This window comes from Drosophila eugracilis, unplaced genomic scaffold (assembly GCF_018153835.1).
Source record: "Drosophila eugracilis isolate 14026-0451.02 unplaced genomic scaffold, ASM1815383v1 contig_649, whole genome shotgun sequence".
Taxonomy (NCBI): Eukaryota; Metazoa; Arthropoda; class Insecta; order Diptera; family Drosophilidae; genus Drosophila; species Drosophila eugracilis.
Window position 1 is genome coordinate 1,956,164 of NW_024573535.1, and position 23,553 is coordinate 1,979,716.

At 40.9% G+C, this 23,553-nt stretch overlaps 1 protein-coding gene across 3 annotated transcripts in view; it reads right to left on the reverse strand.

Moving 5' to 3' along the window:
- The window catches only part of LOC108109670 (innexin shaking-B), a 147,670-nt gene extending 124,650 nt beyond the window's left edge, over positions 1 to 23,020 (reverse strand). The window contains exons 1-3 of one of the 3 annotated variants that reach the window (XM_017218249.2): positions 22,997 to 23,018; positions 21,063 to 21,362; positions 13,754 to 14,413 (exon numbers count right to left, since the gene is read on the reverse strand). The gene's annotated coding sequence lies outside the window, so the exon portion shown is untranslated. Of the gene's footprint in view, positions 1 to 13,753; positions 14,414 to 21,062 lie in introns of all 3 variants that reach the window. The other 2 variants (XM_017218250.2, XM_017218252.2) reach the window with 2 other exon arrangements.
- Positions 23,021 to 23,553: the final 533 nt, after the last annotated feature.

The window sequence follows — 23,553 nt, forward strand, 5'->3', positions numbered from 1 at the left end:
GTTCTGGCACTCAACCAACTGCCAAGTCAACAACAATGGCTCACAGCGTCAATCAGGCCACGTCGACGTCTCATCAACATCTACGTCATCACTTTTCCACTGTGTGTGTGTGTGTGAGTGTACAGTGTGTTTGTGTGTGTGCCTTGGTTGTTCTATCTGTGAGCCCCCACAAGTATGCAATACTTTTCCGCTGAGCCGGAATTCAGTTTTTGGAAGAAAAAATGAGTGCGCAGCCAGAAAATCTGTGCTTCAAAAGGGACCACAGCTTTGCATTACTATTACGTAAGCTTTATTCACATTTCATATTTTTGATAATCATTTTCATTGCTAACAATTCCCTGAAACAAAATTTGATTCTTAAAGCAAGGAAAACGCATATTTTTTTCCATTTCCGAACTAATGTAAAGTATAACTAAAACTGAGGGAAAATGCCTTCGTCTACATGAGTGCAATTTATCTTGGCAGCTAACGATACGATGGGCACAATCACTCCGAGCTAGACCTTCCCATATGGAGACCTATTAACCCAGCTTTTGCCCGCCCCATTCCGCCCTCTTTTTTGTAGCCCGTATTTATTTGTTGGTCGTTGTCGTGGTTTCCGGATTTTGTTTTGTTGCAAATGTTCGCCGTTCCATAAGCATTGTCAGGCCACGCCCACTGGCCCCATTTGGCCGCTTTTTACCCGCCCACTTTTCCTAAGCGGCTACATCATGCGCTCAACGATGCGACAACGTTTTATTAATAATACTTGAAGGGCTGATGGGGTTACGAGGAAATGTTGCAGGCAGTCGACGCTTTTAATGCCCCACATAAAGTGGGCGAGTGGAGAGAAGAAACTGCAGAGAGAGAGAGAGAGAAAGTAGAGCGGCTCATCTGACGTTACTCATACGCCCCGTGGATTGCATTTGGTTTTATTTTTGTTGCTTTTGCTATGTCATTTCAGCTGCTGCAGCGCCCATGAAATAAATAAAAACATATAAATAATAAGGCAAGCAGCAGAATGAAAGCATTGACCCGGAGTTAAGGTGGACTTTTGCATTCTCAAAACACTAAGGACGGCAGCGATTAGGGAACTTTCAGGGATTTAGAGCAGCTAAAAAGCGGAAGTTCCAAATCAGCTTAGAATGGCTTTAAATAATTCAGTTTCGGCCAAGAGCTGGTGGCATAAAAGCTTTTCCAACACTTTTAGCTTAACTTTCTATAATCACCATAACAAAATTATTGTTTAGTTTTGCGTTGGCTAAAGGCTTTGAAATGTAAAAGGTTCATCCAGTTTCTTCTTGTGTACGAAGATAGCCCCCGCCACCCCACCCCATCGACATACAGCCATACCATATGTAAGTACATCCCCCGGCTACATCATTCAACTTTCATTTTGGGCTGCTAACGATGCTTCTGATACATACTAATAACTTCTTTCATTAAAAATTCCTATGGGCCGCCGTCAAAAGCCATAACCGCCGAAAGGGGCGTGGGTATGGGCGTAAGCGTGGGCGGAAAATGATGACAGGCGGTGGAAAGCTGGGGGCGGGGCAGAGCACACACTTGAGCGACGCTAAACTCGTCCAATTAGTAGCATTTAATTTGGTAAACAGCGGCATTTTCGTGCTTTTGCATTTTTTTGTAATTAACAACAACAAGATAATGACGATGATGATTAAGAAGAAAATGCTGGAGACGATGATGACGAAGGGAAGCAACAAATGTGATAAGGAACGAGGGGAAGGAGCTAAGAAGCGTGCGTTTTTCGCGCGTTTTATGTGTCAGCCAACTCCGTAGCTGTCTTTCTGGCCATCTCTTTCCCTCTTTGTACAGGCCCTCTCTCTCTCCTCAAAAGTCTATCAAACACTGAACATTTTCGAAGCTGCTTTTGGGCTTTCTAAAACGGGAAATGATACTACATATACATATACTTCTTAACCCCCAATGATTATATTTTAAAATATTTTTTATTTACTTTTTAATTTCCCTTCTCCCTAAGTATTTCTGCCAGTGCATGTTTCTGGATGTTTCCTGAGCATATGTTTGCATTGCCGCCGCATAACGCCTTCCATTTTTCGGGGCACTTTCACCGCACCACCAACCCCCTATTTGCCCGCACCAAAGTCATTATTTTGATGTCAACAACGTGCCAGGCAGATGATTGCCCCGGAAAATCCTCCTCCCCCGGCTCAAAAATGCTCCCAGCCTCCCCTCGTCCAATGACCAACACTTTCGCTTAATTTTTTGCACCTGACCATCCAGTAAAGCTTATTAAAAAAAAGAAGAAAAAAACACATACACACACCACACTCACCTCAAATAAAAAGAAAGGAAAAATGGAATTTTTCGACTCGGCTTTCTTTTTTTTTTTTGGCCAAACTTTGTCAGTGAAACCCAAACAACGAGCGAAGCAGAACAAACAGATTAACCGCAATAATGAACACGGACAAACGCACAAGAGCGGTGGAAAGTGGAAAATGGAAAATGGGAAATGTGGGGCTGGGGTTGCAGGTGGATAAAAGGGACGACGGGGTGACAAGCAGCTGGGGGCAGTGTGTGACCTTTTTCTGGAGTAGCTCCTCTTGTGCTGGGAACACCTTTTTCCGATCTGTCTAAATTTCAACATCAAATATGCTGGGAATGAACTTTAAATTGAACTTTTGATGTTTTTAAAGCAAGAAAGAAAAAGAATTAACTGAATATTATAAAGGATCATCCCTTCAAGGTGGACTTTTCTATACACAAAAATTACAAATATTACTCAAAGTCCTTGGAAACTGACTCACTCAAACTCTTAACTGACTTAAGTTACTTAAAAAACTAACAGCTTAAGTTTTTCCCTCTGGAATATTAATGGGCTACATCCATAATAACAAGAAATACCCTGTGTTTCAATATAGGCACCCTGTACCTTAATATAGGCACCCTGTTATATCTGTTCTGGAAACTGACTAACTCAAACTCTGAAACTAACAGCTTATGTTTTTCCCTCTGGAATATAACTGTTCTTCATCCATAATAACAAGAAACACCCTGTGTTTCAATATAGGCACCCTGTTAGTATCTGTTTTGGCCATAGATTGGTCAAGTTTTGTCGCCAGCTCAAGGAAATGGGGACGGAAAATGGTCCTCCAGCTGTGGTCATTTTCCGAGTAACAGGTTTTCTTTTTTTTGGGGGGTTGTAGAGCGGAAAAGCAAACGGAAAACTGGCACACAAACACACGTGTAAGCATTTAAAGAGCTTGGTAAATTATGCAGAGCCACAGAGCGAGAAAACCCGAGGAAGGAGAGGGCGAGGGAAAGCGGAAAGTCGGAAAAGCGGAAAGGCGGAAAAGCGGGGAGCGAAACACACACACTCACTCACACAGAGTCACCGTCATCTCAGCGCGACTAATAAACTCAACTTAGCTGGCATAAAAAATATCCATGCAAATTAATTAAATATTTACAGTTTACTGACATAAGCCGAGGACACAAAGCTCGAGAAGAAAAACGACGGCGACGGCGACGGCGACGGCGGAAAAGCGGAAAAGCGAGAGGAAGTGGTGAGGAGCGCGAGAGCGAAGTGAACTTTCCGCTGAATTGCAAAAATATGCAAAGGTATGCAGGAAGTGTACGAATGAATGACTGAATGAATGACTGAGTGAGTGAATGACTCAGCCTAGAAGAGCAGACAGACGGATTATGACGAAAAACGGGGCCAAAGCGAAGGGAGTTGGCTCAACTATTTGATACCCCTTGCTTACCAAAATGACTTGCCATTCGACTTCGTTGGACTAAATTGACAGATCACATCAGGAGAAACTCACATTTCATCACCTAGTTCTGTGCTAATGAAGACTGATCTTGAGCCCTTCCCCTAGTGACCGAATGAAGAGAAAACCTTCCTAGTTAGCAGAAGCTAAGGGGAATTTCCAGCAAGCAACTAAGGCGGAAATGGTACTCTCTTTCTCCTCTCTGAATAGTTGAGCAGGCTCACCTGCGAAATGAAATTAGTGTTACGGCGAGGCGAGGACAAGGAGCTGGTTTCATTTCGGCCAAACAACAGCAAACAAGCAAACCAACGGAAAAATAACCGAGGAGAACAAATAAACTTTTATGTTTGTAATCAAATTTTGCCACGCTGCTGACGTTGGGCATGCGAAAATTTAAATCAATGCAGCTGAGATGGCAGAGGGGAAGTCAGGGGTTTCCCCTAGAGAAGCAGACCGAAAAGAGCCCCCAAGAGGTTGGGAAATCTATAAGAGACGAGTGTTGGGTTATTATTTGAAATTTATTTAAATTTGCAAGATCTAAGCCCAATTTCTAACCCAATTTCGCAGCTTCTAGCCTTATGCCCGACTCTCGAATAAATAATTTAGCCATCTCAATGCTGACCTAATTGTGCTACTCGATATGTTAATTAATCCCCGAAGCCTGACACTTAACTTACGGCCAGCAAAGTTTTCCCTCTATTTTTTGCCATGTCACCTACATATCACTCACGGCCCCATTCTGTGCCACCCCCGGCCCTGGGCAGCCCCTTCATCCCCACATCGAACATTCTCCCAATTGCAGCCCCAAAATGTTGCACTTGACAACGGGAATGGCAAGAACAAATAAGGAGGGAAGACAACGTAAATGAAATACCAAAGTAAAATACCAAAAATACTTGAACAATGAAAAACCCAAAAAGGAAAAGCTGCCTGGCTGGGTGGATGGTTAGCAGGGCTAAGCGTTTTCGGGGAAAACTTTCGCCCTGCAGGGCTCAACTTTTAATGGCAAGAGCAAAGAGAACACAGGGCCGGAGAGGCAGAGGCGTGTGCATGGTACACATGTTCCAGCTGCGGGTTCCAAAAATAAGAGCAGGAAAATCAGGGGGGCTTTTCCGGCGCGGCGGCTGCGGCGGCGGCGGCGGAGTGCGGTGTGGCATACTTAAGTGCATGTTACCCGAACAATTTACTAGCGTAAGTTGGAAATTTTTGAATTGGCTAAGAAGCACAGCGAAGCTCAGCGGAGAAGGCAGGAAAAACAAAAAAGAGAAGGGAACGCAAAAACTTAAAAGGCAGGAGGAAGGAGGCAGGAGGCGGTGTGGCATCACTGAACAGCTGAGAAAAAGTTAAGAAAGCCTCACAAGAAGTTGAAATGAAGATTTATTTGCCTATTTGCTTATTTATCTTTGGCTCAACTAGAGGCTCCATCAACATGAGCCTTGCCAACCCACCCACTTGAGAAAAAACGCACCACCCCCGACCCAAAATGTGGGTGGAAAAGTTGCCAGCAAAAGGAAATTACGTTAAGTACCGTAAACTTAAATGTCGAGTGGGTGGCAGCTGAAAGTCTGTAGCCCAGCACCCAGCACCCACCACCCAGCACCCAACCGTGTGTTAGCATGTTATAAATGTTGTTAAACATCTTCACACACTGAGAGACATAAAAGAGATATTAAATGGCGAACTATTCTGTTTTCCACAAAGCCAAATGGACTTTATACGGCTTACGGTTTATAAAATTTCCCTTACAAACGCCTGGCAAACGTAAGTCCTGAAATTAAGGGTCTTCTGTTCGTTATTTTTCAAATATTTTTCATTTCAAAACTAATTTTCAGTAGAGTCTTCAGTGATTTCCCCCCATTGCCTCCCATAAACATTATTAAAGTTGCATTTTTTTTAGAAATCAAGCATCTTCCGGCTGAATAGAAGCCCTCCACTCCACTCGACTCCACTCAAATGGGCAATTTAATTATACGGAAATCACACAGAATTCATCTAATTAGTTTGGCGTTTTAATTGCCCAGGGGGAGGCCGCTGGAGGACACTTGTCTCCACTCCACTAGCTGCCATAAATTATGTCATCTCGGTCTGGAGCAGGAACTGAAACAAAAACGGAATCGGAATCCGAGACTGAAACTGAAGCCCAAGCTGAAGCTGAAACTGAAACAGGAGCCAAAGGACACGAAGAAGGCTCACTCCACTCCTCTCCACTCCACTCCTCTCCAATCCACTCCACTCCTCCTCTCCACTCCAGCATCGCTTCAATTGTGTTTGTGTCTTGTAAATATTTCAATAATAATTCCTTCCATTTGTGATATTAAAAAATATGCATTCGCAGCCGTATCTGCATCCATAGCCCTCTCGTTCTGAAACTGTATCCGAATCTGAATACGAATCTGAATACGAATCTGAATCTGTATCTGAGTCTGAAGCGGAGTCTGCAGCTGCATTCTTTATCTGGCAACCAATTGGCAGTCGTTCCGTTTGCTTTTGTCCCACGTAATTGGCCAATGCGAAAAGCAGAAAAACAAGCAGAAAAAGCGGGCCAAAGAGCACATAAAAAAGAGTGGGAAAAGTGCATGTGAAAAATGTGAAGAGATAAATATAATATGCAGAGGAAAATCGATGAAAAAGGTGAGGATTTTAGGCATTTTCAAGCGGATTTCGTCCATTAGAAGTCGGAAAATGCGTTTTTCCCCCCAAATGGGATCATCAGTTACCAACATATATATACGGATATTAAGCCATGCCAATCAAAAGTCTATTCCCTGGACGCGTAACCATGAAGTAACGATTTGAAATGATAATCGCTTAGGGAGGTCAAAGAGCTTTGATGTTGCCCTCGGGCTAAAGGGAAGCAAAGTTCCACCGAGCTTAAAATTTATTTATAGAAATGGCAAATTCTTTTTCGCATCAAATGAGATTCATATCAACTTAATCAAAAGCTGCGAGTCGATGGGAAATAGTTTCTGGCGAAGGAATACACTTTCCTCGACGAGTAGCAGATTCATGACGAGTGGCTAACAACTTTGACATTTGATGAGCTTTGAAAGTAAAAGATGTTTTTTAATATTTTAGCACGCACACACAAAAGTACTTTCGGTTTAGTTAAGAGTTCCGTAAAGACCGAGAAACGCCACTCAAAGTGCCAAATTTCACGCCACTTGAAGGATCCCAAGCTGAGGGATGAGATCTGAGGGCTGAGGGCTGAGGGCTGCGGGCTGAGTGGTATGACTTTTAATCCTTTTTGCATTTCGCGCTGTGTGCAGCGTAAAAAGCATCGTTAAATAAACATGAGGATATGAATGTATGATTGCCTCAGACTCTCTTTCTCTCTCGACAGGATTGAAACTCCAGGAGTAGCAGGAAGAATCTCCGGCAGATGCGCCCGTTGCTGCTCCGGCGATAAAGTTTATGGCCAAGCTGAAACTGCCGCTCATGAATCTCCATCCAGCTCCAGCTCCAGCTCCATCCTGCAACGCACTCTTTTTAATTTAGCCAACCTGCCTTTTTGGATTGAAAACTTTCCCGTTGCCAGCCAGCAAACAATCGAAAGTTTAGCTGTCCTTCGACTCTCAAATACGCTTGACTCTGCGGACGAGTCTGCGGACGAGTCTTCGATTAGCAAATCAGGAAAGGAGTTAACTAAGTTTTTAACCATTTTAAAGCTTAATCAAGTCTTGAATTTGAAGACTGAAATCCTATAATGGAATATATCCTTTGTTCCAGCAACAATAACTATAGAAGGCAGTCAGCCGATTCTAAGCTGCACGCCATAATTGGCATGCCTGCGAAACAAAAGGGTATCCGAAGACAATGCAGATGCGACAGCAGAGGAATAAGAAAGGAAAAAGTAGAAACGAAAAACAGAAACTGCAGCGAAGCAGCGACGAAGAAAGGAATCAAGTTTTTAGCCTCAACTTCAGCTCGGTTCCAACTTCAGAACTTCGAGTTTGTTTGGCCAATTAAAATTGTGAAATATATTTGTCACGACTACTCGCTCCGTCTTCCCTGCCTCTCGCCTCGCTTTTAATAAGCAAATGCAAATGTCGCCTGCTGCCTGCTGGCTGCTGCCTCCTGCCTGCTGCCTGCTGCTAAATAAATGGCCAAATTGATTTATGTTGCGAGTTATGGGCGGAGAAACCAAAGGCACTCAAACACAGTCGGTTTTTTCAGCAGAGGGATTATGGCTGGGACTCTGGAGGGATGGGAGAACTGCGTCCACTAAGCTGGAAACTCCCCTTTCAATATGGCCAGAAATAACAAAGATTGCATAAGGTTATGAAAATGCCGAACTTATCATAGAGTTAGCGATATAAATTTAATATTTAAGTTTTAAAAACCATTATTATTAACTACTATTGGTATAAGCCATCTATTTGAAAGGGAAAAAAGAACAATCGGGGGAGTAGAACATATTTCTTCGGCTGAATGAAGTGAACTGAAATGGAATCAAATATCGGTCTTATATAACCACCATCTCTCCCTGCGGCGGAAAACTATCTTTCCGCCCTTTCCACTTTCCACTTTCCACTGTTGCCATTTTTTGTATCATTTTTTCTGGGCCAGATAAATGCCGTCTGTGTGTGCGTCCTTATTTATGTTCCCTGGCTTGTGATGGCTTCCGCATTTCCATGTGTTCGTGCGACGTTCACATCTTTATTAAAGAGACGGCCATAGTTTTTAATAAAAATCCATCCAACCCTCACCATCCAACACCCACCAGAGGAAACTCCATCGTTTCTATTTTTTTCCATTTCCATTTTTCGGGGTGAATGTGAATGTGTGTGGGTTCACCTAATTTATGTACTACGACAGTGGGTGGCACTGTGCTGGGGGTGCTGGGGCCTCCTAATAGTTTTTAACTTAAATGGGTAAACGGCCAGGCAGATATACTCGTATACCTTGGCCAGAAAGGACGTAGGCGAATCTCTGATGACGACAAAGACGCCGAGGACAATGTTTCTCCATCAGCCTCCCAACTATCTCCCGCTCTTTCTGCCCATTTCTTCGCTTCTCTCCGTTTTCCTTTCCTTTTCTCTCCTTCTTTTTTTTTTTCTTATTTTGGTGGCGTCTTGGAGGCGGCTTCTTTTTGGACCACAAGCAGGCTATTGAGTCGTGTATCTTGGCAGCATCTCACTTAGTCCTTGCCACCCAAACAGCCCAAACAGCCCAACAGCCCAACAGCCCATCAGCCCAGCACCACCCAGCTCCTTATGGTAGATGGCTTATTTTATCTGTCTGACTCTCGGGTGATGTTGGTGGCTCCCCATTCGTGTGTCGATATTTTATTTTTATTTGAAAAAATCAATTTATGGGCTCTTTTGCAATAAACGATTTCTCTTTTATTTGTCTTCCCCGGCAACGACCATAGTCCGTCGTCCATCGTCCGTCGTCCGTTGTCGCTGGTCGTTGTTCTTGGTCTCCTTTTGCTTTATGGTCGCATATCCTTATAATATTTTCTATAGTTGTCATCGCTTCAGCTACGGCATCTCGTTCTTCTTGGTTTCCAGGACCCCCAGCCTCCATTATTCATTGTATGCCATATAGGCAGCCCCCCAGCCCCCAGCCCTCATACATGTGTGTCTGTGTGTGGGGGCCCGATTCATTTTTTACCCTATGAGATAATAAAGGAGCAGCAGCAAAAATGGGGCGCAAGAAGTTTGCTTTGCCTCCAAGAAAAATGACCCTCAAAAAATCGGTATATATGGCCATGGTGTTGGCCGTTGGCCGTTGGCAAAGGTTGGGGAGATGGCCTGGCCAGAGGGGGCAAATGCATTTCACTTGAAAGGCTTTTGACCAGGCCCGGCTCCCAATCCCGCCCAAGTAGCGAACGCAAAACACATTAGAAAATATTCACTTAGGGCAAACTATTTGCATATGAAGTCAGTCAAGTGCAACGGGGCGGATGATTGATAAATGAAGAAGTCGAGCGGGCACAGAATTGAGGATGAAGACGCCAGATTTGCAAGATGAAGGAGTTGAGAAAGTATGTGGAAAATAGTAATATCTGCTGAGGAGTTTTTCAAGCTGCCTTTTAATTTCTAAATTAAACTAAAATGGGTTTTCGATTGATCTTAAAGTCGGTTTTATGGTTAAATTTGTCATTATTCTGCATAAACATAGAAACTTATTGATCAGAAGTAAGTTGAAATTGATTGTTTTCAAGAGTATTTCCATCCTTGTTTAGTTTTTACAATTTTTTTTTGCTATCAAAAACGATTTATAGATTTCCCTTCACCTTTTTCCCATTCAATTTTCTTGCACTTTCCATAGAATTGCCTTTCATAATCTATTGCCTGGTTTTTCCTCCCCTTCGCCAGACGTCTTTTGTGTAATTTAAAGCCCTGTTCAGCCCACTCTTCCGCATTGGCATACTGGAAATGAAAAATTTAAATCGCGCATACGCCGCATTGGCCATTATTTCCACTTACAACTCTTCTCCTAAATCGCCCCTCTGCCAGCCTTGCTTCTGCTATACATATTTCTGGGGTTTTCCTCGTGCCGGAGCGAGGATAACTAGACTTGGCGATAGTTTCGGTGGCTGTGCCTCACTTTGTTGGGGTTTTATTGTTGCTTTTTATGCGCCGTACACAAGTTTTTATTCTGTTCTTTATATTTTTTGCGCCAGCGAAACTTTCCTTTTATTTATTTCCTGCCTTGCAAGTGCCTGCCACGCCCCATTTGAAATGGAAATGTTCTCAGCCATTTTATATTGTGTTTAATACATTTTAAAAAGGAGGGGGCGGCGAGTGGAGGATGGCGGATGGTGAATGGCTTTCAATGAAAAATTCCCAACAATCAAAAAAATTACACACATTTTTTTGTTGTTTGGTTTTCGTTTTTTCTTCCTTTTTTGTTTTTTTTTGGCTCGCCTGATAATTTATGAACTTGTCAAATGTGTCTCAGTTTTCCCAGCCATTCAGCCATTCGCTGGGCAAAATTTATTCATGCCTCTGCCGTTGGAAAAAGAGTTTTATTTATTGTGATCGCCGTGGCGCAAAAAATGAGAGTTAAACTTTATGCGAGACACAAAACCAAATGCATTCCGCGGCAACTGCACTCCCTTTGTGCCCCTTTGTGCCGCTGCCCCTCCCGCCCTTCCTTTTGGGCTCCAAATTAAATTTACAATTTGTTTGGCCAAAGCCAAAAAGTTCAGCAAAATCATCCTGTTATCGGGACAAAGGGAGAGCGGCTGGAACACAGCACTCTGCGGGCTCAAAAGGGCATAGAATTTTGCGGAATTTAAGCGGATTTTTAAAGAAAAGTGCGGAAATATTCCAGTTTTTAGGAGCACATTTTGAATATTTTTCAAAAGTTAAACATCTTTCTTGACTTCTTATACTAATCTTTCAGCCCTGTAGGGCTATTTATTAATATTTGAAATATTAAAAACCCAATAGTTCCCTACAGTTTTCTTCAACAGAGACCATAATTCACTTCACCACCACTGCAGTCATGGTATTTATAATTTTTATTCGTGGGCTTAGTTTGGGCAATGAGGTTAATCCAATTTGAGTTGTCGTTGTCGCTGTTCCTTTTGCCGTTTTTGCGCTTCATAAACCGAATTTCGTTTCTATTTTCGTTTGTTGGTTTTTTTATTATTGAATTTCCATTTCGATTTCCATTTGGTCCGCCCAACAGCAGCAGCAACGAACAATGAACTGGGACCGACCTGGCCCCTTTCACCCCCGCTGACATATTTGTGATCTATCAAAAAGCAATTCACTCAACCGAACCATCAGCATTCATTTGGATTCATCCCCTCAGCTCCTCCCTCCTTTCAGCCATTCAACCAACCAACCAACCAACCAGCCAGCCAGCCAGCCATCCATCCATCAATCAATCAATCATTATGCTCATAAAAATTAGCAACATCAAGCGGTAAACGGGAACAAATGAAATGCCGCCTCAAGCCGCAAAAATGTTTGCATTAAAATTAATTACAGCTGAAATCGTAGCCTGGCTGATGAATCTACGGCTGGCTGATGAATACAAATTGTGTGGGCGGCGTAAAATATGGAAGCGCATTAAAAGGGTTATGGCACTGGCTGCCGTCCCACGGGGCGTATGTGCAACGCCCTAAGGGACGGCCCTCGGCGACTGTAACAACTAAAAATCCATCAGCACTCGCTGCCACGCCTCCCGGTGAAAATGGGACACACATGCTGGGGACACACATTGAAAGGTGTTCTCCGGGCGGACAAATTGGAGGGCAAACAAAGAACTTCCCAGCTCAAAGCCGAATTCCCAATGATCTTTGGAGGATAAAAAAAAGGGGCTAAAAATATGGATAAAATCATCAATTTTTGTGTAATTTAAAACTTGAAAAAACCAAAAGAATTCCAAAAAACGAAACTAAAGGTAAGAGAAGTCTTTGCCAGATGTAATTCGAAAGTAGACAATCTGAAAATGCTTAAACCCACGAAGAAACAAGAACATATTGAAGTTATCAGAGGAATTGTGAAATAAAGTTGCTTCCAAGAAATGTAATTAAGTGGCCATAAAATCCATAAACTCACAAATCAGCCAATCTTATTTAATTTATCAGCGGCCACTTCATTCCTGGAATTCCCAGCGAAACTCGCACGAAGTGTGCTGTTCTCGAAAGAAGGGATTTTTATTGTATTTATTGCCGGGTCGAGTCAAGTGGGGAACATGCATGGCCAAGGGGAACGGGGAAAAGTGGGCGTGGAGCTGTTGGAAAATCTTACAAGCCGCCGAGTGACAAGGCAAGGGAAAACATGCCTCCGATGTTTGTTTTGTAAACGAACTTTTTTTTTTATTGCCAGATAAAAGGTGGGAAAATCCAAGGAGAGATTTTATGTTCGTCTTTGAATTTATTTTATTTTAATAATAATTTTAATAATTATTAATATTTCGAAAGCCATTGACATTCGTTTTTGAAGAGGACTTTTCCCGGTTGACTGGCTGAAGGAGCCAACTCCCACGACCCCTCATTTCCTGTCTCGCTCGTATTTGTTTGTTTGTTTGCCTTCCCCTTCGGAAGTGTTTGCCCAGCTCCTTCGAACTCTTTGATTTGATTAGTGCTAAGCCCCCCGCCATGCTTCCTCTGATTGCTCTATGAATGAGTCCCGATGAATGGCCACAAAGAAGAGGAATCGCTGCCCCCACTTTTTTATGATTTTCCCTCAATTTTTCAGCTCCGAAATTGGTTTGGCTTCGTCAGCGTTTTCCGTATATATAGCAAGTGAGAAAGAGAGAAAGAGCGAGAGAGATTGGGAAATATGTGTGTTGGATTCTGATTCTGATTCTGATTCTGGAATTAGCTTGTTTCCTGAGCTGTCGCACATGTGCCACGAATTTTCAGCTCCCAAATTGAGTTACGAAAGTGGAATGATGTTAATGAAGCGCCGTGTGCTTTTCGTTATGTGGAAACACTTTTGATTTTTCACTTATGTTTCCCTTGAAAACTCAACGTCCTGTCAGCTATTTTCTACTTTGTGGTTTTTCACCATCTAGGATTGGATGTTCTACAGATTTTCCTAGTTGAGTTTCATTTTCAGATTTAAGATTTCTGAAAGTATAACTTCTCAAAGCATCTTGAATATTATCTTGACCCCCTAAAATCTCAGTGACTTCCGACTTTCCCAGGCGTTCTTCGCTTCTTCCACTCATTAGACAGCCATTAGTCAGCGTAATACTCACGATGATCTATGCCAATCTCTTTCGGGTGCCTTTTCTTCTGTTCAATCTACCGCACAGTTGCGACTCATTAAGAAATCATTTTTCACAAGGAGCCAAACAAACAAACGGGCGGCATCAACAAATAAATAAAGACAATTTGAATGGGGGGCGGGGGGTAGGCCAGGGGGAAATATCATTTGTCTAAGAATAGAAACCGAGGGAGGAACAGGCACTTGTTGGAAATGCAGAAAGAGAGGGGCGAGGCAATGCCACGACCTCTCATACATCGCCCACCCCCTTGGCATATCTTGAATTCCGGAAAATGACTCCCAATAATCCCGCAGATCATGTGGGAATTTCAATTTATTTACCTTGATTTCTTTTCGGCCGCCTCTACGATTGATGATGATCCATTTACGTCGCCGTTCTCTTGGCTGTTGGACTAAACATTATAATTTATTGGGGTTAATTGAAACGCGAACTAAACGGCGAATTAGAATAGAATTTAATTGAATTATTGAGTATACGGTGTTAGATTGGTTATTGGTTCTTCGCGATGGAGCCACCACACACTCTCTTGCACTTTGATCTCCACTTTTTGTTGGTTTTGTTTCTTCTCTCACTTAATTCTCGCTGTTTTCCGGCTTTAGTTTTGACTTTTGTCCATTTGGTTTTCGGTTTTCGGTTTTCAGTTTTCGGTTTTCAGTTTTCGGTTTCGCTGGCCTCTGGTTTGTGTAATTACTTTACGGCTGTTTGGTTTTGCTTTGTTTATAACTTAAATGCAATTTGTTCTAATTAATTTATATGATATGTTGAATTAATTGCATTTACTTTCGTAATATATTTGGACTCTATTTCAGTCTATTTGAGCTTTGTTTACTATTATGTAATTAATTATCAATTAGTTTATTAAGAATAAAGTGGTTTAAATCTGAATTTGAAAATATTTCAAATGTAGAAGATTCTCGTAATAATTCGAAAGTTTTTAGCTTTAGTTTCTCTGGGCTTTTGTCTTAAAAAAGGTCTTCGTGCTGCAACGAGAAAGAGGGGAGGATAAATCAGTTAGTAAGTTACTAAAGATAGTATAAGCTTAACTAAACTCTTCTTTCCGCTGACCCAAAGAGGGAGAGGGAGAGAGGGCGAGAGAGAGAGAGAGAGGCCGCGAACGTTGCCGCTCTCCATTGAATTATCCTGCAATAAATTTCACCTCATAAGCCAATAATGACGAAAACTTTTGTGTTGCACATTTCGTGCCATGCGGCTGGCCTACTCCTGCCACTCCCCTACCCTTTTCCCTTGCCCTTCCCGCCTAGCCCCCTCTCCGTCGCTCTCATTTGCTCTTCCTTTTGTGCCGCCTGCCTGCATAACAATGTCCTACATTCCCAACACGTACCATCTACAACAACAACAACAACAACTTTGGATGCTATTTAACAAGCGAGCAAAGGGGCGTGGCACCCGCCCATTGCCCCCTCTTTGCCCACCCATCCAGAGCGTGCGAGCGAGACAGACAAATGCGAAAATTGCATACGAAACGTAACGAAAATGCAAAGCCCAAAGTTATTGAGACAGAAGAGTGGCGGAGTAGTGGAGAATCGGGCTTGTCAGACTTCTAGGTATATATATAGATATATATATATATATGTATATAGATATGTATATGTACATAAGCCATATGCATAAGGCCATATCTGTGCGCCAGTGCATATACCTATATGCATATGCGGGCCGTGATTAAAGCCAACTTAAAGCGAAACTGCAAAAAGGCAAGCGAAAAGTTGGTAAGAGATAGCGCAGAAGGAGCGATGAGGAAAAGAAAAAATATCTGCAAATTGAGGGAGTTCACTGAGAGAAAAAGTTAAAGTTTACAAAGGAAATCTACAGATTTTTGAATGAAGATTCAATGGCATTTGAATACTGTTACTAGCTGGGAAACCTGGCCACTTTAAGCTGCCTTAAATGGAGATATGGTCACTCTAAGCTAGTAAAATCCGTTTTCCAGATATGAAATATTTGTTCATTCCTATAAAGAGTTTCCTTTTCCATCTCATTATGGAAAATATATCTTTTAGAGATTTCCTTTTTCCACACCCACAAAGACAGTGCAGAATTCTTGACGTGTTGCGGCCGCCTCATAGGCAAGGTGACTGCATAATATATGCACACATCGCGCCTTCCACTGCCATTTTGCCCATTCCCCGCCGGTTGATATACGGTCTCGTACAGTTAAGTAGTTACTGTATACAATGGGGCCGGGCCAGCACAAACATTTCCGGGCTGCTTTCGTTTTCAAGACAAAGCCAAAAGTCGAACTTCTTCTTGGCCAAAAGGGGTTGAGGCTTCATCGTCGTCATCGCCAGCTCGGAATCTCGGTCACGGGGCGGACTTCAGGGGGTGTTGGCTTTTGGTATGGAGAACTCTCTGACTCTACTCTGTGCGACATAAATTGGCGGCGGTTCTATGTATGAAAAGGCATGCCATTAAATAAATATTGTGTAATGCGCCGTCTGTCCGTGTCTCTCGCTATGGCCATGCGCCAAAAGGCCCACTCCATCCAGCCATCCAGTACATCCCAAACTATGTAATTAAATTTGGTGTTTTCACTTGTCTGATTTAGTTAGTTTTACCAATTTGCATATGGGTCTGGTCCGGACAAGAGGAGCAGCCCCATTTGCGCGACCCTTTTACGCGGTTTCGCCGGGGCTTCCTTTTCGACTCCATGGAAGCCCCTCGCCGAAGGTAATGGAGAGGTTTTCAGTTCTCGTAGTTATTACTTTAAGTGGCATTAGCAGTACCAGTACTACTTCTAAAACTCGAAGGAGTGTTGCAAAAATCATTCTAATATTCATTAACAAAGGAAAATGTAATTTTTTTGCATGATTTCTGAGCTTAATTTTTCACTATTACATTAGAGACCCTCTCTTCTTCTACAGCTTCCACTTCATGTTATGCTTTTGAAGTTTTAAATTTGGTATTTTAAGAGCTAGTTAAAACTAAACCTCTCGTCCTATGGCAACTATTTACTGCACTTAATCCATCCTTTGGCATTTTGTATAACCATAGCCATTAGCTCTCCTCTCCTTTAATATACAAGTATGTACGTTGGCATTCTATTTTTAGCCAGACTGTTTCTCATCTTCATTCAAGCACTTTAACTAAGTTAGTGCATCGTTATGTACTCTCCTCTTTAGCCACCCATTTTCCTCGCTATTCATCCTCATCACGAGGCACGCTTATTCACACTTATCGAAGCATACTTATGGGCGCAGGCGAGGCTTAAGTGCAACATTGTTGCTGCTGGCGTCCACGGAAAAAAGTTATCTACCCATCTGGGATCTCAAAAGAATGCAAACATTTTCATTAGCTAATTCTATTTGGTTTTCTTAATATTTTCAAATCAGTTTTAAGCTGATTTTTAACTTTCTAACATTCATATTAAAATCTTTTTTCATTTTTTAAGAAAAGGAGGCGCTCCTAAACTGGATCAAAAGCTATTAAATTGGGGAATAACCAACCCAAAACCTTACTGTACTTTTAAATACTTCCTAATCTGATCATTATGAATATATATACTCGACCATGGAACGCAAAGTGCCGATGTTTGACCCAAATACTCCCTTTCGAGGGGTCGCAATTAAGAGCCAATAGTTTTTGTTAAGTGTAGCCCAGCTGGTGTTGTTGTTTGGCGAGTGTAAAAATACGGCTGTTGTTGTTTTTGTGCGCTGCCTCATTGCATTTTCGTTTTTGGGGGCACTCGCTTGATTATGTATATTTACCCTAACACATTGAGCGAGGATGGGGCGAGGGGTCGCGGGTAGTTGGCCTGTAATTGCTATTTACACTGGCACACTCTCACAAACACACACTAACGGATACTCACTAACACAGCGAGCGAAGATCCTGACACACACACACTCAGCACATAGACAATTATGTTTGTGTGCCTGATTTGATGGCGATAGCAGGCCAGGCCAGAAACCAAATCAAAGCCAACAGCAAACAAATAAATACAAACACACAAAGGAAGACACACATAGATACCCACCAATACCAAAGAAAGCGATACAGAGAGAGAGAGAGAGATAGAGAGAGAGAGAAGGCTGGCCTGTGCATGTATGCAAAATTTTGCAATGGTTTAATGCGCGACCTAAAGACCATTTAAACTAGGACAAATGAGGCCAGGCGCAGGACCCGAAAACCCAAAACCCAAAACCCAAAACCCAAAACCCAAAACCCAGAACCAACAATCCAAAGCCGAAAGCCCAAAGCCCAAAGCCGTAGCTGAAACTCAGATCAACAATGGAAGGATATGTCGAGACGACAATAAAGGAAGTCACTTTTGTTTTCAGTCCGCATTATTTGCCATTATGCAGTGTGCTCCTATATGGATTTTTAGCAGGCTTAAAAAAATATAGCGACAAATATGCGACACGTCCTTCCACCGTCTCCCTCTCTGCCTCTCTCCCTCCCACCCTCCTTTATCCTGCCATCTGATTTTTTCGTCCTGCGATTTTGTTTCCTTTTTCCTGCTCGTAAATTAGGTCAGGCGCGGAATGACAATAACTAAAATGAAGTCTAACGCGAGAAGTCGACTTATTGGCTACCGAAAAAGTCAGTTCTAAGGGGAAAAAAGAGGAGCTGTGAACTATCAACATTAAAGCAACAAAATCTATGTATTACTTGGTTAAACTTTTCGATCTAAGACTTTTTAAAATATTTAAATCAATGTTTGTTTCGATCTTGTAAATGAATTTATTGATAACAATTTAATAATTACTAAAAATAATTTTCGTTTTATTTCGGAAGATATAACCATTATTTCTCATAATACAAAATTTAATTTAAAATTTGCATTTTATTTTGGAATTCATTTTATAGTTTTATGTCTCTAAATGCTAGTCTATACTGTCAAAATTAAAATATTAAACAAAATCCATGTTAAAATGAAGAAAAAAAGACTCAAAAGTAAGGACTTAATCAGTAAATTTCTTCACGAATTATGAGGATAAGCATTAGAAGGTTAGACCATCAAACAAATCTACAGAAAATAAGGTAAATGCTAATGCCAAAAACCAATTTGAAAACAATAATTATGGGTGCATACCCTGGAGTACCCTGTACCGGAACATTTTGATGGCGATTCTGACAATTTCTCTTCTGCTCGCTTGACCAATTGATGATGCCGGCCGTGAGTAAATTTATTTCATTTTAATTTATTTATAATATTTTTCATCCATTTAGTAGTTGGTCGTCGTATTTTTATATAGAATGGCCCCGCCTTTGTTGTTCATTTCGTGGGCGAATGGTTTTTCCTACTTGGATGGCAATTTTCAGTTTATGGACATGATTTCCTCTGCTGGTTCGCTGCCGTTTCGGCTTATATAAATAAATAAAAAGATGCAAAAACAAAATTGAAATGAAATTTCATATGTCATTATATTGCACAATTATTCCAATTGTTTTTTTCCTTTCAACTTTGCCCCACATGTGTTTTTTATCCTATCAACCGTTTTTTGTGTTATTTCTGCATATTAAATGCGAAAGCGCCAACATTTGCATTAATTTTTTGTGGCCATTTTGATGTGACTGCTCTCTGTTTTTTTTTTTCTCTCTCTTCCATTTTGATGATTTAATATGGCAAAATGTGCGGAACCAGTTTCGAAACATATAGGCCTGGTCTGGCCTGCACTGTCCTGGCCATGGAAAACCAAAACCAAACCCGTTGGGGCAAAGCCCCTGACAATAATTATTTCTGATGGAGGAAGCCAAGTGGCCATTTCTTTGCGAGACTCTGAATAATTTTACGATTGAGCATTAATGGATCTGACAGCATTGTTTTTAATATAAACGAATTGAACGAATAAAATAAAACAGAATCATGTTTTTAAATATAACGAAAATATGTTTAAGCCTCAATTGGCAATTAGTTTTCCCTGCTAGAGGATTTCCCCAGTTCCAGTTCCGTTTGAATAGGCAGATAATTTATAACGAAAAGCCAATAAATTTACTTCTATTTTTATTTAGACAGAACTCTGCTGTGGTGATGGCAAAATCATTCCGCTGAGTTGGAGTTTAAGTTTATTTTAAATTTATTTAATTTTTTAGATTTAAATAGTAAGCAGAAATGGATTTACAAATAGTTTTTGATTACTGAAAAGGACTCTTAATTCGATTGACTGTCTTTCTTAACCTACTTTTTGGGAAAATTAAACATTTATTTATCGTTTTTTAAGCAACTAAGAGGGTTTTCTTATAAATTTTCATAATTTCAATAACTGTCAGTCTAACTGGGAGTCTAACTTGGACAGTTTTTCATCGATGTATCTGAAATTTTGAAAGTATATCCCAAAAGGTCTTTTAAACTGAGATAAGGTAAGGTTTTCCTGTACAATTTTCATGAAAACTAACCAAGAAAACCAAGAGATCTTCGATTTCAGAGGGAATCAGAAAGCCGCCTTTTCTTTAACGACTTCTAAAAACAGTTTCTTAAATACCAAGGAAATTTAGCTTTGATCAGAATAATAAATCTCGAGGGAATTTTATTAATTTAATGCCACACAGCAGGCATTGCCAAATTCCGGCCGCAGAGATAAAAGAATTTGTCCAATTTGCAGTTAATGTCGAAACAGTCATATATCAGGGCCCAAAGCCCTCGAAAGTTGGCGTAAGAGCGATCTGGACAATGGGAAGAGCCAGAGGGAGATGGCAATGCATCAAAATTATTAATAGACCGTTAGGAAGAGTCCGTCGAGATCGAGAGAGATGTTTTTCCCGCCGCGGTTCGCTAGCTTCTCAATGAGCGATGGCCTAGGAAAGATGCCGAAAGACATGAACAAATCATCAAATCAACTCGGCATTTATTTTAGAAAAATATTGTAACTTTTGCCCATTTCGCGGGATGGTTTTTTGTTTCTTGGCTTTGTTTATGTTTGTCTAGCGGCGGCAGCTGACGGCAGGGATTGTTTATAAACTTGCTTGCAAATGAGAGTCGAAAGGGAATTTAAACTATTTTTTTATAATATTTTTAAGGCCTAACCAGGAGTTGGAGAAAGCACAAAAGTTAAGTTGATCGAAGAAATACCATTAATCTTAGTTTAAAAGCAATTTAAATAGAATTAATATTAAAAACAGATAAATTAGGAATATATTAACCTTTAAAATTGCACAATAAATAGAACAAGCAACCCGGAATTTTCGAATAAAACCTGTGGTTTATAATAATCAGGCAGGCAGGCCGTAAACAAGCCATCGAAATCTTTTACGATGAGCAATTGCTCTTTTTAAGTATTTTTGGCATATTTTATTGTTCATTTTCTATTATTGAACAATTGATAAACAATTGGCGATTTAAAAGAAATCGTTGCCTCATTGCCACTTCGGAATTCCATTGATTGGCAAAAATATCTCTGTCCTAATATTTATTTATATAAAACAGTCTTTGATATTCATTTTCACCGGCGAGATTCATAGATCATTCCACTCAGCGCGTATATATCCAGAAGCGGAAGTGTTCGGCCAGAAAATTGGCCACAAATCAGCGGACTTGGCTCATAAAAAACACAAGAAAAATAAACCAAGAAGACTCGGGTGTATTATTTTCGATCTTTTTAAACATGGATATGTGGATAGAAGGTTGGGAAAAATAGATAGATAGATAGATAGATAGATAGACTCACACACCTTGAGCCACTCACTCAGCCTCAAAGGCAGCCGGTTTGGCTGCCAAACATTTTGTTCGGTTTTCCAGCGATTTTCTCTGCGTATGCCGTGTTGGTTTCTCCTTCGATTTTCACTGACGTTTGGGGGATTTTTCACTTGTCCAAAGTACTTTACCCTGTGGCCGCTGTATATCTGGTTTTTCTATGCACACGCACTGCATGTTGCCACTTTTGTCGAATTTCGCTTTACTTTACTTTGCGGTTGGACTTTCATTTGATTTTTGCCGCAAGCTCACAACACCGCACGTTGTTGTTCTCGCTGCTGTGGGGGTTGTTTTTTATTTTATTTTTTTTTTTTTAATTATTTTGTATTTTATATATTTGTTTTTATTTCGTATTTTTTTATATATAGATATATATATATGGAAAGAGAGCACGTTAAAAAAAATTTGCAAAAAAAAGTCGGTCGCTTGCACGCGTTGTAAATGCAGAGAAATTAAGAAACAATATAATGGGTAACCCCGCCAAACGCACGTGAGTGTGTGCGTGCGTGTTCGACCGCTCGACAGAGTGTGTGCGAGTGTGTGTGAGCGAACTGGCGTGTGTGCGTGCCAAGCACTAAGTGGGAATACTGCTCCAGCTTCCGTTTCCGCTTTGCACTGCACTTCCGTTCAGCTCCGTTCGTTCCGTTCCGTTCCGTTCGGCACTTCGATCTCGACACGACTCCTCTTGTCGACTTTTCTTCTTCTGTTTCTGATTCTGTTTCTGTTTCTGACTCTGACTCTGTTTCTGTTTCGGTTCTGCTCTGCTCTGCCCGCTCGGACGTCGTTGACGGCGGCAGCGAAACCGACAGCGGCGCCGGCAGCGAGAGAGTTACCGTCGGCCCTGCGGAGTTGCAACTTTTGGAGAGTTTCGGTTCTCTACAAACTGCATTGCCCTCAAACTTAGCCAAAATGCGAAATTTCGAAATTACGTTTTTTTAATTTTTTAACTTTTTTTGCAAATTAACTTTTAAAGTTAAAATCATTTTTAAAATAATTTTAATTGGTATTAAAAAACGTTGTTAATCACTGTTTTGAAAAATATTTAATGGATATTTATCTGATGTTTGTTCCTATTTTCTCCCTTATTTATGAAGTTTAAAATAAAATATTTGAATTTCTGTGTCTAAAGGCAAAGAAGTTACGTTATCCTTGTAAATATATTTATTTTTAAAATTTTAATTTGAACTTAATATATAAGAAAAATTTCGAATATAATAATTTTATTGGCTTGAAGTGAACAGGCTATCCTTCTATCCGTTCTATAAGCTCACGTTTTCTTAAGGAACAAATTTGCAATTTTTATATTTAATTTATCTATTTACCCAATTTTTTAACAAAGCTTCAAGGATGTGAAAGTTAACATAAAAAACTGGATTTTAGTTTAATATTTTTAATAGTTTACTTTAATTTTTTCTAAAAATGACCTTTGGCAACAAACTTCAAGTTAAAAAACTCGTTTTTCATACTTTAAATATTCTTCGAAGAACTTCTTAACAAACTCTCAAAAATTACAACAAAATGTATGTTAAAATATTTGGTAACGAAGCCTGATCTTGGAAAACCAAAAACTTTGCTTAAATCTCTTTAAAAATTCATTTTGCAATCTTATAAAAATCCTTAAACAAAAATCAAAAAGGAAATCACTTTGGAACTTCCTGAAATGCCTGCTAAACTCGTCGGTTAAACTCGAAAGTAGCCTAAGAAACTAGTAATCCCAAGTATAGCTTCTCGAATCCTTTACACACACGCACACACACTGGCTCACACACACGCGGTGCAATAACGGTGTTTCGGCTGACAAATAAAAAAAAGCCGCAAGAAGAGAGTTGTGGAGAATTTGAATGGATTTGGATGTGACTGTGTGGCAGGTGGAGAATATGAGAATCTGAGAAGACAAAATCAAAACGCAGACCCGTGAACGTGTGCGAACACGCGGAAAAACAAATGCAAACTGTTTTTGCTGCAGGGAAATTCGGAAAAACGAAATTCAGCTGAAAAGCCGACGGCGCCGCCAACGTCGGCAGCGCAGCCGAAGCGCCAACCGAAGTTGAGCCGAAGTCTTCGGCAGACAGACAATTGCGGTAAGAGCACGTGGATATGAGCGGGAAGGCAAGATGTTCGGCTGCCGTACGAACTATCACGAAGCCGCTTCGGGGCGCTCTGCCGGCGTCACTGCCGCACTCTCTCCTGCGAGAGAGCAGAGCTTTCCGAAGGGAGAGTGTGCGAGAGAAGAAGGCATGCCCCTGCTGCAGTTGTTTGTCTTGTTGTTGTGCGTCTGCTGCATTGCCATCAGTAATTGACAAATTGCCTACATTGAAGCGCTAATTTTTTACCAAGAGAAATCGCAAGACAGAAAGGGAGTTGAGGGATAAAGGCGGAAAATAAAAGTAACAAAAAGATTGAAAGCAATAAAAATCTGTTTAAACTTATTTTTTGTAATATATTTTCATTCAATAACAGTAATCAGTA